The 16218-nt window shown below is 45.4% G+C and overlaps 1 protein-coding gene across 3 annotated transcripts in view; it reads left to right on the forward strand.

Annotated features, from left to right (window-relative positions):
• The first annotated feature begins 3075 nt into the window (after positions 1-3075).
• Positions 3076-16218, forward strand: part of RGS6 (regulator of G protein signaling 6) — a 419024-nt gene continuing 405881 nt past the window's right edge. For all 3 annotated transcript variants that reach the window (XM_038765488.1, XM_038765486.1, XM_038765487.1), the window contains exon 1: positions 3076-3321. The gene's annotated coding sequence lies outside the window, so the exon portion shown is untranslated. The remainder of the gene's footprint in view (positions 3322-16218) is intronic.

Genomic DNA, 16218 nt, shown 5'->3' on the forward strand with positions numbered 1-16218 from the left:
ACAAGAAATACTGTTACTGTTACTACCACCACTACTGCTATCTCACCTATCAATCAACCTGACTCTGATTTATTGAGCATTTACTTTGTGTAGAACACTGTACTAAGCACTTGAGAAAGTACAATACAAGCAATACTGCCACTCCTATCACGACGTTTATGAAGCAGCATGGTGTAGTGGATAGACCACAGGCGTCGGAGTCAGGAAATCTTGGATTCTAATCCAAGTTCCATCTCTTGTCTGCTGTGTGACCTTGGGCAAGTCACTTCACTTCTCTGGGCTTTAGTTACCTCATCTGTAAAATGGGGATCGAGACTGGGAGCCCCATGAGGGACAGGGACTGTGCCCAAACCAATTTGCTTCTATCCACTCCAGCACTTAGTACAGTGCCTGGCACATAATAAGTGCTTAACAAATACGATGACTTAGTGGAAAGAGCATGGGTTTTGGAGTCAGAGGAAATGGGTTCTAATCCCAGCTCTGCCACTTGTCTGCTGTGTGACCTTGGGCAAGCCACTTAACTTCTCTGTGCTTGTTACCTCATCTGTAAAATGGGGATTCACTGTGAGCCCCATGTGGGACAACCTGATTACCTTGAATCTACCCCAGTGCTTAGAATAGTGCTTGGCACACAGTAAGTGCTTAACAAATACCATAATAATAACTATTATTATTATTACTACCTCACCTAATATCAATCAATCAGTGGCATTTATTGAACACTTATAGTATGTAGGGAGCACTGTACAAAGCGCTTGGGAGAGTACAATCCAACAGAGTAGGTAAAAACATTCCCTGCCCACAACAAGCTTACAGTGTAGAGGGGGAGACAGTATAAATAATCCAGAATGATTCTTACCGTCATCCTATGAGACACAAATTAAGCCTTCCTTTTCCTCTGCTCCTCCTCCCCTCCCCCATCTCCCTGACTCTCTCCCTCTGCTCTACCCCCCCAGTCCTTCCCCAAAGCACTTGTGTGTATATATGTACATATTTATTATTCTATTCATTTTATTAATGACTATATATCTATAATTGTTTACATTGATAGTATTGATGCCTGCTAACTTGTTTTGTTGTCTGTCTCCCCCCTTTCTAGAAAGTGAGCCAGCTGTCGGGTAGGGACCGTCTCTATATGTTGCCAACTTGTACTTTCCAAGCGCTTAGTACAGTGCTCTGCACACAGTAAGTGCTCAATAAATATGATTGAGTGAATGAATGATTTGTCTCTATTGCTGAATTGTACTTTCCAAGCGCTTAGTACAGTGCTGTGCACACAGTAAGTGGTCAATAAATACAATTGAATGAATAAATACGATTGAGTGAATGTCATGCAGAAAGCATTCAAATATGATTGAATGAATCAGTTGTCATACTCTCCCAAGAGCTAAGTACAGTGCTCTGCACACAATAACAGATCAGTAAATAACCCGATTGCCAATTAGTTTGTAGCCACCAGAGTACCTGCCATAGAGTAATTGCTTTAACAAATATTATTATTTATCTCAGTCCCCATCTCTAGCCCCACCAGGGTTCAGGATCTAAACAAGGCATCTTCATATGCAGCTTTGCATTGTGTCTAGGTCAATCAAGGCCTGTGGCCATGCCAAGCCTTAAGGTAGTAAGTGAGGGATGGGAGGTGACTCTCACAGGTGTGCAGTACCTCTTGCCTGCCCCTTGGCCAGGTCCTGAAGCAGATAGGGGCTGGCACAGGTGGGTGGCAACCCACGGGCCCAGCCAGGTGGGATCTGGGAGGCTGTGGCCACTGGTGCCGAGGCTTGCCCAGGGGGAATGAATTGAGGGTGGGGGAAACTCATCTTGGGAGTTGAAGCTGCTATTTGTCGCTCCCTCCTCCTCTCCTGCTCTTTCTCCTCTTCCACCTCCTCTTGTGCTCCTTTTCCTCTTCCTCCTGTGCTCATTCCTTCATTCACTGTCATATTTATTGAGCACGTACTGTGTGCAGAACACTGTACTAAGCTCTTGGGAAGTACAAATCGTCAACATATAGATGGTCCCTACCCAACAATGGGCTCAGTCTAGAAGGAGGGGACAGACAACAAAACATGTAGACAGGCGTCAATACCATCAGAGTAGTGCAAGGTGATCGGAAATCTGCTCACCTCAGGTAGGGGTTCAGACAAATGAGGGGTAGATGGTGGGAGGGAAGGAAACATAAGGAAAAGGGGAAGAGAGGCTGAGGAACAGAATCAGCGTGGTCTAATGGAAAGAGCACAGACCCAGGAGTCAGGAGACCTGGCTTTAAATGATAATTATTATAATGGTATTTAAGTGCTTACTATGTGCCGGGCACTGTACTAACCTCTGGGGTGGATATAAGTGAATCGGGTTGGACACAGTCCTTGTCCCACGTGGGGCTCCTTTTCCTCCTCCTGTGCTCCTCCTCCTAGTGCTCCTTTTCCTTCTCTTCACCCCTTCTTTTGTGCTCCTTCACTTCCTCTTGTGCTCATCCTCCTCTTTTCTTCTACTCCTCTTGTGATCCTTGTAGATCCTCCTCCTGTGCTCCTTCTTCTCCTCCCCCTTCTCCTGTGCTCCTTCTTCTCCTCCCCCTCCTCCTGTCTCCTCCTCCTTTGTGTTCCTTCTCCACTCCTCCTGTGCTCCTCCTTCTCCCCTTGTGTTCCTTCTCCTTCTCTGTGCTCTTTCCTCCCTCCTCTTGTGCTCCTCCTCCTCCTTCTCCTCCTCCTCTGTGCTCCTTCTCCTCTTGTGCTCCTTCTCCTTCCCCTCCTCCTTTCTCCTACTCCTTTCATGCTCCTTCTTTTTCTCCTCCTGTGCTCCTCCTCCTCCTGGGCTCCTCCTCTCTTCCTCCTGCTATGCTTGTTCTCCTCTTGTGCTCCTTTCTTCCTCCTTCTCCTGTGGTTCTCCTCCTCCTTCTGTGCTCCTTCTCCTGCACTCCTCCTCTGCCGGTGCTCCTCCTCCTCCTCTTCCCGTGCTCCTTCTCCTGCTGTGCTCCTCCTCCTCCTCCCGCTGCTCCTCACCAGGCAGGGAGGAGAGGCTGGTTCCCCCAGCAGCCAGGGCAGAGGACCGTGCCACCCGCCTCGGGGTTGGTGCAAGGGGAGGGAGCCGAGGAGGAGGAGGAGCCATTAGGGGGGTCCTGGGCTCTGAGCCAGCTCCACGCTGCTGAAAACCTCTCTCACTCCGCTTCCCTTCTGCCCGACTGCTCAGACGAGGACCCGAGGAAGAGCAACACCCAGCTCCCTTGGGGAGCATCTACCAGCCTCCCCACCCCCTGGCTCCTCCTCTTGGGCCTCGGACCCGGCCCTGAAGCAGAAGAAGGGATGAAAAGCAAAATCTCTGGTAGCTAAGGTAAGTGCACTTCTGAGATACCCCCCTCAAACGTGCGGAATTCATCTAGGGAGTGGATGTCGGGGGGATGCTACCAGCAGAATTTTGCCAAGCTATACCATCTTTTAATTCGTGGCTTTGTCATTAGGTGTCTAGTTATTTATAGAGCTATCTAGGAGTGGAAGTTTCTGTTCAGGCATAGGTTGCATGTGGTAGGTGGGTATTTGTGTATGATCAGACACTAATCGCTTGCAAATGTGTGTGTTTGAGTGATTTCTAGCAGGAGTTGAGATTAAAGCTGATAATATCAGTGCTGCACCAACGTAAACTTTGGAAGGGCTGAGGAGATGGGGTGGGTCGGTAGGGGGAGTTTCATGAAAAATCTAGGTTGGATTTCCTTTTTTTTTCTGTGGGAGTTCTTTAGAATATAAGGCAAGGTACCTGCACATTTAAATGGAGTTGGAGGTTGAGAGGAGCCTTAATCTGGAGGATTTGTAGGGAGAGGAATCGCCGGTCTCTTAGAGGCTGGCATCGAAGCAAATTTGTTAGGCACTGAGGAGTTATTGCTGTGGTTACCCTCACACTGCATAAAAAGGGCCCCTGAAACATTGTCTAAGGAAAACTGTCCAAAAAGAGAAACTATGGGTATCTGTTCTTGACTCAGGAAGAATGTAGAAGTACCTCATTTAAAAAAAAAAAAATGTGGTGAGTGTGAAGAAACAGAAGGTTCAGGACATCGTTGGACACTTTCCCTGGCCTTGATGAATTGCTTTTTCTCGCACTTATTCAATAACCAGGAGCTCGATCAGCAGGTAGTTCTGCAGGCAATAGCCTTTACTCTTGAAGTAAAAACTACAGTGATAAGCAGGATCAAGTAAGTATTATTAATAATGAGAAGCAGCATGGCTCAGTGGAAAGAGCATGGGCTTTGGAGTCAGAGGTCCATGGGTTCAAATACTGGCTCCACCAGCAGCTGTGGTGACTTTGGGCAAGTCACATTAACTTCTCTGTGCCTGTTACCTCATCTGTAAAATGGGGATTAAGGATTGTGAGCCCCACATGGTACAACCTGATCACCTTGTACCCCCCCCAGAACTTAGAACAGTGCTTTGCACATAGTAAGCGCTTAACAAACACCATCATTATAATTATGATTATTAATGAGACCTTACCTAGATTAGACACCCCCTACAGTTTTAAAAGGCCCTAAACCAAACGTTGGAGAAGCAGAGAGCAGCATGAAGTATGGATTGAAGTGGAGAGAGACACGAGGATGGGAGATCAGAGAGAAGGCTAGTGCAGTAGTCCAGACGGGATAGGATGAGAGCTTGAATTAGCAGGGTAGCGGTTTGGATGGAGAGGAAAGGGCGGATCTTGGCAATGTTGCGGAGCTGAGACCGGCAGGTTTTGGTGACGGCTTGGATGTGAGGGGTGAATGAGAGAACGGAGTCGAGGATGACACCAAGGTTGCGGGCTTGTGAGACGGGAAAGGTGTAGTGCCGTCAACAGAGATGGGAAAGTCAGGGAGAGGACAAGGTTTGGGAGGGAAGACAAGGAGCTCAGTCTTCGACATGTTGAGCTTTAGGTGGCGGGCGGACATCCAGATGGAGATGTCCTGAAGGCAGGAGGAGATGCGAGCCTGGAGGGAGGGGGAGAGAGCAGGGGCAGAGATCTAATAATGATAAAGCAGTACTTTTCCTTCAGTTCAGCTAGTGATGGGGAGAGAGTGCTTATTTCTCTTTCAATGTAGAGCCTAAATCACCAGGAATCAACAAGCTATTTACCTGTTTCATTCATTCATTCACTCATATTTATTGAGCGCTTAGTGTGCAGAGCACTGTACTAAGTGCTTGGGAACTACAAGTTGGCAACATATAGAGACGGTCCCTACCCAACAACGGGCTCACATTCTAGAAGGGGGAGACAGACAACAAAACAAAACATATTAACAAAATAAAATAAATAGAATAGTAAATATGTACAAGTAAAATAGAGTAATAAATCTGTACAAACATATATACAGGTGCTGTGGGGAGGGGAAAGAGGTAGGGTGGGGGGATGGGGAGGGGGAGAGGAAGGAGGGGGATCAGTCTGGGAAGACCTCCTGGAGGAGATGAGGTTTCCCCAGTTAACTTCACAGAATGGTAGGTGAATGAAAGATACTCAAGTAAAGTAGCAGAAACTAGAATCTGTGAAGGAGAAGCAGTATAGCTTGGTGGATAGAGCACATGCTCGGGAGTCAGAAGGACCTGGATTTTAATCCCAGCTCTGCCACTTGCCGCCTGCTGTGTGTCCTTGATCAAGCTACTTCATTTCTCTGTGCCTCAGTTACCCCACCTGTAAAATGGGGATTAAGACTGCGAGCTGCCTGTGGGACATTGACTGTGTCCAATATGGTTAGTGCCTAGTATAGTGCATGGGAAATAAAATACTATAAAACTCACCACAAAACAAAAAAAAACAAACCCACAAAAAAGGGAAAATCTTTGCCGGGGGTACCTTTCCTCTGAGTTGGTGTGTTTCTATCCATCAATCATATTTGAGAGCTTACTGTGTGCGGAACACTGTACCAAACACTTGGTAAAATACCGTGTAACTGAGTTGGTATGTACGTTCCCTCTCCACAAAGAGCTTGCGGTTTAGAGGGAGAGACAGACACTAATATAAGTGAATGACGGAAATGTATGTAAGTGCCGTGGGGCTGGGGGAGGGGTGAGTAAAGGGAGCAAATCCAAGTGCAAGGGCGATGCAGAAGGGAGTGGGAGAAGAAGTGGGAGAAGTTCTAAAAGAACTCTGCTATATTTCAGATAATATCACAAGATCCAAGGCACATGAAGGGAGGGGGGACTTCAGGACTAGGTTTGCTGTTACATGAAATTGCACAAAACAGCCTGGTCCAATTTCTCTTTGCTTCACGTGGGCAGAACAGAACTCATCTTCCCACCAAAACCCTGTGCTCCCCTGACTTTCCTGTCACCATCCTCCCTGTGTCACAGGCTTGTAATCTTGGCATTATCCTCAACTCATCTCTCTCGTTCAACCCCCACATTCAATCTTTGATGAAATCCTGTCAGTTCTACCTTCTATAATCTGCCCTTTTCTCTCCATCCAGTCTGCTACCACACCGATCCAAGCACTTGCCATTTTCCACCTTGACTACTGCACCAGCCGCCTTGATGACCTCCCCGCCTCCCATCTTGCTCCACGTCAGTCAATGTACCTGCATCATTTTTCTAAAAATATCTCCTCACTTCCCCAAAAAATCTGATGGTCACCCAACCACTTCCACATTAAACCAAAACTCCTTACCATTGGCTTTAAGGCACTCAATACTTTCTTCTGATTTACCTCGAGTGTTTTCTACTGAACACCAGTCCATAGACTTTGCTCCTCTAATACCAATAACCTCTGTATCTTGGGTTCATCTATCCTGCCACTGACCAGTGCCCAAAAACTCCCACTGGCCTGGAAAACCCTCTCCTTTCCTATCCAAAAGTCTACCTCTCTCTCCACCTTCAAAACCTTAAAATCACATCTCCAAGAGGCCTTCCCTGACTATATGTTCATTTCCTCTTCCAGCCCTCCCCCCGTATCACCTATGCACTTTTAAAAAATGGTATTTATGTGCTTACTATGTGCCAGGCACTGCACTAAATACTGGTGTAGGTACAAGCGAATCAGGTTGGATACAGTCCATATCCCATATGGGCTCACAGTATTAATCCCCATTTTAACAGGGATGATAACTGAGGCCCAGAGAAGTGAAGCAACTTGCCCCAAGGTCACACAAGCAGACAGTGGCAGAGCTGGGATTAGAACCCCCAGGTCCTTCTGACTTCCCCACCCTGTGTTTCTATCCACTAGGCCACACTGCTTCTCGTGTTGTGTGCCCTTTAAGCATCCTGATATCCCAGTCCCACAGCTATTTTTTGTACATATCTTTATACACTATTTCCCCTTACTTGTAACATTTTATATGTCTGTTTCCCATTGAAGACTGTAAGCTCCTTAAAGGCCAAGAATCCCTGTCTACCAACTCTATTGAATTGCATTTTTCAAGTGCTTAGCACAGTGCACTTAACACAGTAAATGCTACATAAATACTTTGGTCCATTTTGTTATTGTTTTTCACTTTTCCTTTAAATCAATAGTATCTATTGAGCAACTAAGAGGGTGTGGAACACTGTATTAGCACTTGGTGAACTACAGTAGCGTGGCTCAGTGGAATAGAGCATGGGCTTTGGAGTAAGGGGTTATGGGTTCGAATCCCAACTCTACCACGTCTGCTATGTGACCTTGGGCAAGTCACTTAACTTCTCTGAGCCCTCAGTTACCTCATCCTGTAAAATGGGGATTAAGGCCCGTGAGCCCTCATGTGGGACAACTTGATCACTCTTGTGTCCCCCCCCCCCCCAGCACTTAGAACAGTGCTCTGCACATAGTAAGCGCTTAACAAATGCCATCATCATCATCATCATCATCATCATCAAGGAGTATGCAGTATATTGGAGTCATGTCCTAATGGAATAATTTACAGATAGGCAGAAAGAGAAAAAGAGAATGATTAAGCAGAAGTTCACAAATCTGAAGGGTTGCAGAGGTGCTGCATGGGGAGTTGAGGGTTATACTTGGAGAGGAGCCAAAATTAATTGGGAAAGAATGCTTGGTGGAGAAGAGGTGACTTGAAAAGGCTTTGGAAAATGGGGTGAGCTGTGGACTATCAGACCTAAAGGGGGAGGAAGATTCAGACAAGAGGCAAGGGGTGGGAAAAGGTTGATGGTGGGAGAGATGAAAATGAGGCAGAGGGAGAAGGTTACCCTGAGAGCAGTGAAGATTACCAGCTCTGGTGTAGTGGGAGAAGAGTGGATAGGTGAGAAGGAGACAGCTAACTGAACGCCTTAAAGCAAAGTCAGTGTTTCATGCAGAGAGGAACTGTTGGAGGTTTTTGACCAGTGGAGAGAATGATGTTTTGGAAAACTAGTCTGAGTGACAGAGGCAAGTATGAACTGGAGAGGGACAAGGCTGAAAAGCAGCATGGCCTAGTGGATAGAGCATGGACCTGGGAGTCAGAAGGTTCTAATCTGCTGGGAGACCTTGGGCAAGTCACTTCACTTCTCTGGACCTCAGTTCCCACATCTGAAAAATGGGGATTAAGAACTGTGAGCCCCCACGTGGGGCAAGGGATTGTGTCCAACTCGAGTAGCCTGCATCTACTCTAGCGCTTAGTAGAGTGCCTGGTACGTCATAAGAGCTTAGCATATGCCATATTAATAAAAAAAAGTGGAAGCAGGGAACTGTAGTTATCAAGCTGGGGTATAAGCTTTGGATGGAGAGGAGGGAGTGGATATTGGAGATGTTAATTAGCCACCCTCACTGTTCAGCATCTTCAACTTTAAAACCCAGGGGCAATTGCTCTTTAGTAGCAAATGACTTGCAGAAAATACCTCCTGAAGTTTTTGTGGGAACGGGATTTTTGTTAAAAAAAAAAAAAAAAGATATACAGTTTATGGTTTGCACGTGGCTGGCGTTTTATAATACTGTTGGTTTGTTTCCCATCTTTTGCCTACCCGGCTGAAGCTGCCTACACTTGATAAGCCTCATAAAGCCTTGTGAGACATATTTGGGTTTAATGATGTTTTTGGTTTGAAGTATTAATAGTTCTTAATCTAAGGGGACCAGGAGCTGGCGTAAAGGCTTGTGTGGAGGGCCAGAGGAGCTCTACCCATGAGTCTGAGTCCCCACATCACCAAGCCAATGAGAGGAGCTGCGGGGTTTCAGGAAACTAGCTGTGACCCACATGATGTCGGAATCCATGAAAGTGGAGGGAAGGAGTCAGAATTTAGAGGCGCCCCAGTTTTTCCCTTCTTTCCTCCCTGTGGGCCCCCAAAATCTGTCATTAAGTTCATTTATTTCAAATAAATGATATAAGCACTGTGACCTAATGGATAAAGCATGGGCCTGGGAGCCAGAGGACCTGGGTTCTAATTCAGGCCCCGTCACTTCCCTGCCGTGTGACTTTGGGGAAGTCATTTTACTTCCCTGTACCTCAGTTTTCTCAACTGCAAAATCGGGGATTCTAAACCTTTTCTCCCTCCTTCTTAGACCATAAGCCCCATGTGGGACAGGGACTGTATCTGGCCTAATGAACTTGTATCTTTCCCAGTGTTTAGAACAGTGCTAGTCACATAGTAAGTGCTTAAACTCCATAAAAAAAAAGCAAACAAACCTTGGAATGGCTGTTTTTTCTGAGGAGAATATTTGAAATGTAATATTACTCAACTTATTTGTCAAGCATTGTACAATGCCCTGATGTAGATATGAAACAATAAGATTAGACATAGTGCTTGTACCAAAGGGGGCTTATAGTCCAAAGGAGTGGGGAAAGAGGTATTTCCTATTTTGCAGATGAGGAAACTGAGGCACAGAGAAGTAAAATGACTTGCCCAAAGTCACACCACAGGCAAGTAGCATAGCTGGGATTAGAACCCAGATCTCATGATAGATACCCAGTTCTGTCACCTTTCCTGGGTGACACTGCTTTGGTACTTAGAGGTTAGAGATCAGCTCTAAGTGCCATGATGACTTAATTGGAGGATGCAGTTTAGGACTAAGATGCACTGATTTGTAACCCTCTACTTAGTGACTCAGGAAATGCCAAGTGCTGTAAACATAGTAATAATAATAATAATAGCAGCATTATTTATTAAGCAGCAGTGTGATTTAGTGGAAGGAGCACTGGCTTGGGAGCCAGAGGATGTGGGTTCTAATCCCGGCTCCGTCACTTGTCTGCTCTGTGGCCTTGGGCAAGTTACTTCTCTGTGCCTCGATGACTTCATCTGCAAAATGGGGATTAAAACTGTGAGCCCCTCTTGGGACAACCTGATTACCCTGTATCTGCCCTAGCGCTTAGAACAGTGTCTGGCATATAGTAAGTGCTTAACTAATACCATTATTATTATTAATAAGTGCTTACTGTGTGCCAGGCACTGTACTGAGCACTGAGATGGATATAAGGCAAGTTGGTATGGACACAGTCCTTGACCCACAAGGGCCTCATAGTCTTAATCTATAGTCTTAATCCATCTTAATCATAGTCTTAATCTGTTTTCCAGATGAGGTAACTGAGGCCCAGAGAAGTGAAGTGACTTGTCCAAGGTCACACAGCAGACAAGTGGCAGAGCTGGATTTAGTAAATCATGACCCAAATGATCTGCAAGGAAGGACTTTGGTGTCTACTTTTGCTTGCTTTCAGGGAGACACTTTACAGGGGGATAAATCACTTTCTGGTCAATATCGAAACCAGCAGAAATAGAGGACTGTGATCATTGTAAGCAGAACATTTTTTGCACTGTCCAGAGTAGTTGATGAACGGGAATTCTGGAGCAATGGTTGAGAAATGTTTTTTCCTCTGTCCAGGGTTGTTGATGAATTCCCCATCTTGGAGCAACAGTTGAGGGTGTAGGAAGCCCTCTGAACTCATAAATACCAGTGTAACCTGGCTTGGTACTGCCTACTTTTAACTAACTACTCATATCCCTAAGTTTCTAGGGGTAATAATAATGATGGTATTTGCCAAGCACTGTTCTAAGCACTGGGGGAGATACAAGGTTATCAGGTTGTCCCAGGTGGGGCTTACAGTATTAATCCCCATTTTTTCAGATGAGACAACTGAGGCACAGAGAAGTTAAGTGACTTGCCCAAAGTCACACAACTGACAAGTGGCGGAGATGGGATTAGAACCTACGACCTCTGACTCCCAAACCCATGCTCTTTCCACTAAGCCACGCTGCTTCTCAACAATGTCAGGGCAGAAAGGGGAGCTGACAAGGAATGCTCTTTATTTGGGGGGATTTTCTTTTTTTAATAGTATTTATTGAGCCTATACTCTATGCAGAGCACTGTACTAAGTACTTGGGAGAGTACAATAGAACAGACACATTCCCTGCCCACAATGAGTTTACAGTCTAGAGAGCTGTATCTTAGATGTGTGAATCAGTCATATTTATTGAGCATTTACTGTTTGCAGGACACTGTATTAAACACCTGGGAAAGTACAATACAACAATTACCACAAATGGTTCATGCCCTTAACGAGCTTACAGTCTACAGGGCTTTATCTTAGAAGATATAACAGTTATATTTATAGAGTGCTTACTATGTGCAGGGCACTGTACTAAGCACTTGGGAGAGTACAATATAGCAAAATAACTGAGGCATTTGCTGCCCACAGAGATCTTACAGTCTAGAGGAGCTTCTGTTGACTTAAGCAGTTTAGTGAGTTGGAAAAAGCTTGTGGGCTTCTGTTGGTGCTTGCTGCAGGGAGTCTGACTTTGATATCCGATAAGTTGTTTTACCGGATTATGCGCTAATGCAAAATGGGTCATTGTGGGCAGGGAATGTGCCTACCAACTCTGTTATATTGGATTCTCCCAGCACTTAGTAGATTGCTCCACACACAGTAAGCGCTCAATAAATATGATTGATTTTCTTGGAAGGATGCTTGCAGACGCAAGAGGTTTGCTAAATGTAAATAACTTTTAATAGAGTCAGCTCTTAATTTATTCAGGGGCTGGCAAGGCATTAGTGAATAACACAACAGAGGTGCATTAGGTAATTGTCATCAATGGTATTTATTGAGCACTTATTATTCAGAAGCATGGCCTAGTGGCAAAAGCAGGAGCTTAGGAGTTAGAGGTTGTGGGTTGAAATACTGACTCCACCACTTGTCTGCTGTGTGACCCTGGGCAAGTTACTTCACTTCTCTCGCTTGAATTACCTCATCTGTAAAATGGGGATTGAGACTGTGAGCCCCATGTGGGACAGGGTCTGTGTCCAACCTGATTACCTTGTATCTACCCCAGCGCTTGAAACAGTGCTTGGCACATAGTAAATGCTTACTAAATATAATTTTTATTATTAATGATTATATGCAGAGCACTGTATTGAGCTCTCAGGAGAGCACAATACAACAGAATTGGTAGACAAGTTCCCCACCCAAAATGAGAAGATTCCCTTGGAGAGGATTGATTTTGAGACAACTTTTGCTTTTTGGACTTCTCTAATTCAAAAATCAACCTATCAATGATATTTACTGAGCATGTACGGTGTGCAGAGTACTGTTCAAAACACTGGGGAAAGTACAAAATAGTGAAGCTGAAAGGCGCTTTCCCTGTCCACAAGGAGCTTACAATTGTGAGGGGGAGCACAGAAAAGTGCAGTGAGTAGCCCAAGGTCATGCAGCAGACAAGTGGGAATCCTTCTGACTCCCAGGCCTGGGCTCTATCCACTAGGCCACAGTGCTTCTTAGCTGGAGTTGGTAGACATGATCTCTCCCCTTGGGGAGATTACACTTCCAGATGCTGAAACTCTGGGGAAAGGGATATCAAAAACTGCAGGAGATGAGCTGAGCAGTTTGGATGCTAGTGCAAGAGTCTGGGGGGATTTCTGGGAGGGGAGACAGGAAGGAACAGCATTAGGAAGAGGGCCTGCAAGTCAGGGGACCTGCGATCCCACCTCCCCAACTTGTCTGCTGTGTGACCTTGGGTAAGTCTGTGCCTGTTATCTCATCTGTAGAATGGGGATTGACTGTGAGCCTCAAAGGAGACATGGACTGTATCCAACCTGATGAGCTTGTATGTACCCCACTGCTTAGGTCAATCAGTAAATGGTATATGAGCACTTACTGTGTGCAGAGCACTGTACTAAGTGCTTGACAGAGTGTAGTATCACAGAGTCGGTAGACAGGTTCCCTTCCCACCAGGAGCTTATAGTCTAGAGAGGAAGACAGACATTTAAATTACAGATAGGTACATTAAGTGATGTGGGGCTGAGGGTGGAGTGAAGAAAGGGAACAAATTCAAGGGCAAGCACAATGCTTGGCACATAGTGCTTAACAAATGCCATCTTTTTAAAAAAGGAAAGGATCAGTTTTAGGAGATGCTATGGGAAATACAGAAATGTTTTCCTCCCTTTATAAGCTTGAATGAGTTTCATTACGTTTTGTAGAAGCAGATAAGAACAAAGTCTGGGAAAACTGCAAGGAAGTGGGAGGGGAAGCAGAAAAGATTTTCTGGCTTTGTTCTAGGATTGGAGCCTTTTGTGAGGCAAAGGGTGACTAGGAAAGTGAATTTGAGCTGAGCCCCATTCTCTCAGGACCTCATTCCACCCTCCCTCCTCACCCCCGTTCACAGGATTGCTGAAATCGAACCTCAGTAGAGTTGAAAATGGAAGTAATCGCTGTAAGCTTCTTTAAAACAGTCATTCTTGGGGAATTCACCGAACGTGAGGGTCTCCGTGCATAAAGTTGGATTAGCTTTGGGTATCCCAGGATTTCTCGTTTTTCCGAGGCTGCTGCTGGTCACTTAACCATTTCTTTTCTGGTTAAGAATTCCAGCAGGGAGTGAACAGATAAGTGTCATAGATCTTGCTACTTTCCAATAAAGTTTTTTTATGGTATCTTTAAAGTGCTTATTATGTTCCAGGCACTAAACTAAGCACTGGGATAGGAACAAGATAATCCAGTGGGACACAGTCCCTGTCCCGCATGGTGCTCAGTCTTGATCCCCAATTTGCAGATCAGATAACCGAGGCCCAGAAAAGTGAAGATTTAAGGAAGCAGCAAGGCCTACTGGATAAAGCCAGGGCCTGGATTCTAATTCAGGGTTCCTTCACTTGCCTGCTGTATGACCTTGGGCAAGTCACTTCTCGTTTCCTCAACTGTGAAACGGGGTGCAATACCTTTTCTGTCTTCTATGTTGATTGTGAACCCCATGTGGAGTTCTAACCCAGCCTGACACTTTTAGATGGTGAGCTCATCACGGGCAGGTATTTTCTCTCTCTATTGCTGTATTGTACTTTTCCAAGCACTTAGTACAGTGCTCCACACGCAGTAAGTGCTCAATAAATACAATTAAATGACCTAGTAAGCATTTAACGAATACCATTAAAAAAAGGGTCACAGCCAATAAATGGCAAAGTCGGGATTAGAACCCAGATCCTTTGACTCCCAGGCCTATGCTCTTTTCATGCTGCTTCTCTAGGTGAAGGGACTGGAACTCTTGACAAAATGAGGTTTTGCCATATTCTTTGGACTTACTGTTCCCCTGCTATCTCTGTGTCCTTTTTGTGTGGGTGAACCTTCCCCTGTTCTTTGAAACTTAAAGTTTGAGAAAATGCGGGAAGCTCCAGTGAAATCTCTTGCTGAGAGAGACAAACTAGTGCCACTTGACACTTGTCCCCTGACAAATGTCAAGGAGGGGAGCTTCCTCTAAGCCCCCCGAATTGAGAAGCAGCGTGGGCTATTGGCTAGAGCCTGGGCCTGGGTGTCAGAAGGACCTGGGTTCCAGTCTTGTCTCGGCCACTTGCCTGCCTTGTCACCTTGAGCGAGCAAGTCACTGCACTTCTCTGTGCCTCAGTTCCCTCCTCCGTAAAGTGGGGGATGAAAACCCAGAGCCACATGTGGGACATGGACTGTGGCCAATCTGAATAGCTTATATCTACCCCAGCACTTAGTACAGTGCTTGGCACATAGCACTTAAAGATACCAGAATTATTGTCCTCATTCATTTATCATTATTATATTACTACTGTCATGATAATAATATATGCTTTATTATTATTGTCTTCCCCTTCTCCTTTACCCACCCATAGATTTTACGCTCACTATGGGCAGGGAATGTGTCTGTTTATTGTTATATTGTACTCACCCAAGCTCTTATTAGTACACTGCTCTGCACCCAGTGAGCCCTCAATAAATAGTTAACTGACTGACCTCTTCCTCTTTCCCTTTTCCACTTCACTAACTCTGTTGCTCTTTCTTTTCTTTTCTTCTTTCTCACCCAAACCCCCCTCACTCTGACTCTGCACAAATTGGCCACTTCAGCTGAACTTGCTTTGTAGATCTTCAATTTGACATGAAGCCTAACATCCACTTGTCAGCAAATTCTGACTGCCAATCTCCAAACCTATAGGGTACTCTTCTCGATCCAGTTTTTTTCCAGTGTACTTTTCCACGCATTTTTCCATGGATTCTTCCAAGGGAGCTTGAATGATCGAGCTTTGACTGTCTCAAAAATGATACTTGTTAAGCCCCTACTATGTGCCAAGCACTGTTCTAAGCACTGGGGTAGCTACAAAGAAATCAGAGTGGACACAGTCCCTGTCCCACATTGGGCTCACACTCTTAATCCCCATTTTCTAGATGAGGTACCCAGAGAAGTAAAGCGACTTGCCCGAGATCATACAGCAGGCATGTGGCAGACCCAGGATTAGAACCCAGGTCCTTCTGACTCCCAGGCCCGTGCTCTATCCACTAAGCCATCCTCCTTCTCAGTGAAAGGAATTGAGTATTGGATATTCACAGGAGCTATGCCTTTATAAAACTCATTGGATTGTTCAGCCCGGACTTTGGAGTCAGAGGTCATGGGTTCAAATCCCAGCTCCACCGAGTGTCAGCTGTGTGACTTTGGGCAAGTCACTTAACTTCTCTGGGCCTCAGTTCCCTCATCTGTAAAATGGGGATTGGGACTGTGAACCCCCCATGGGACAACCTGATCACCTTGTTACCTCCCAGCACTTAGAACAGTGCTTTGCATGTAGTAAGCACTTAATAAATGCCATCGTTATTATTATAAACTGGGCCACTTTGGAGAGATGGGTTTTGGGATGCTACTGATTCCCTGTACAGAGCTTTCTTACCTTACCTCTCCCAGCATTGATGCTACCGAAAGGTTGGTGCCCATTTCTTCTTCTCTTCCAATACTTGGAAGTAAATAGCCATTGAATCACATAGGCTTGTTTCATTAGGCCACTGAGAGATTGTCACGACTCCTGTCAGGATGCCCTGTTAAAAATAATTGTGGTATTTAAGTATATACCGTTAACCAAGCACGGTACTAAATGCTGGAGTAGATCCAGTAT

Source organism: Tachyglossus aculeatus, chromosome 23 (assembly GCF_015852505.1).
Source record: "Tachyglossus aculeatus isolate mTacAcu1 chromosome 23, mTacAcu1.pri, whole genome shotgun sequence".
In the NCBI taxonomy this organism is placed as follows: Eukaryota; Metazoa; Chordata; class Mammalia; order Monotremata; family Tachyglossidae; genus Tachyglossus; species Tachyglossus aculeatus.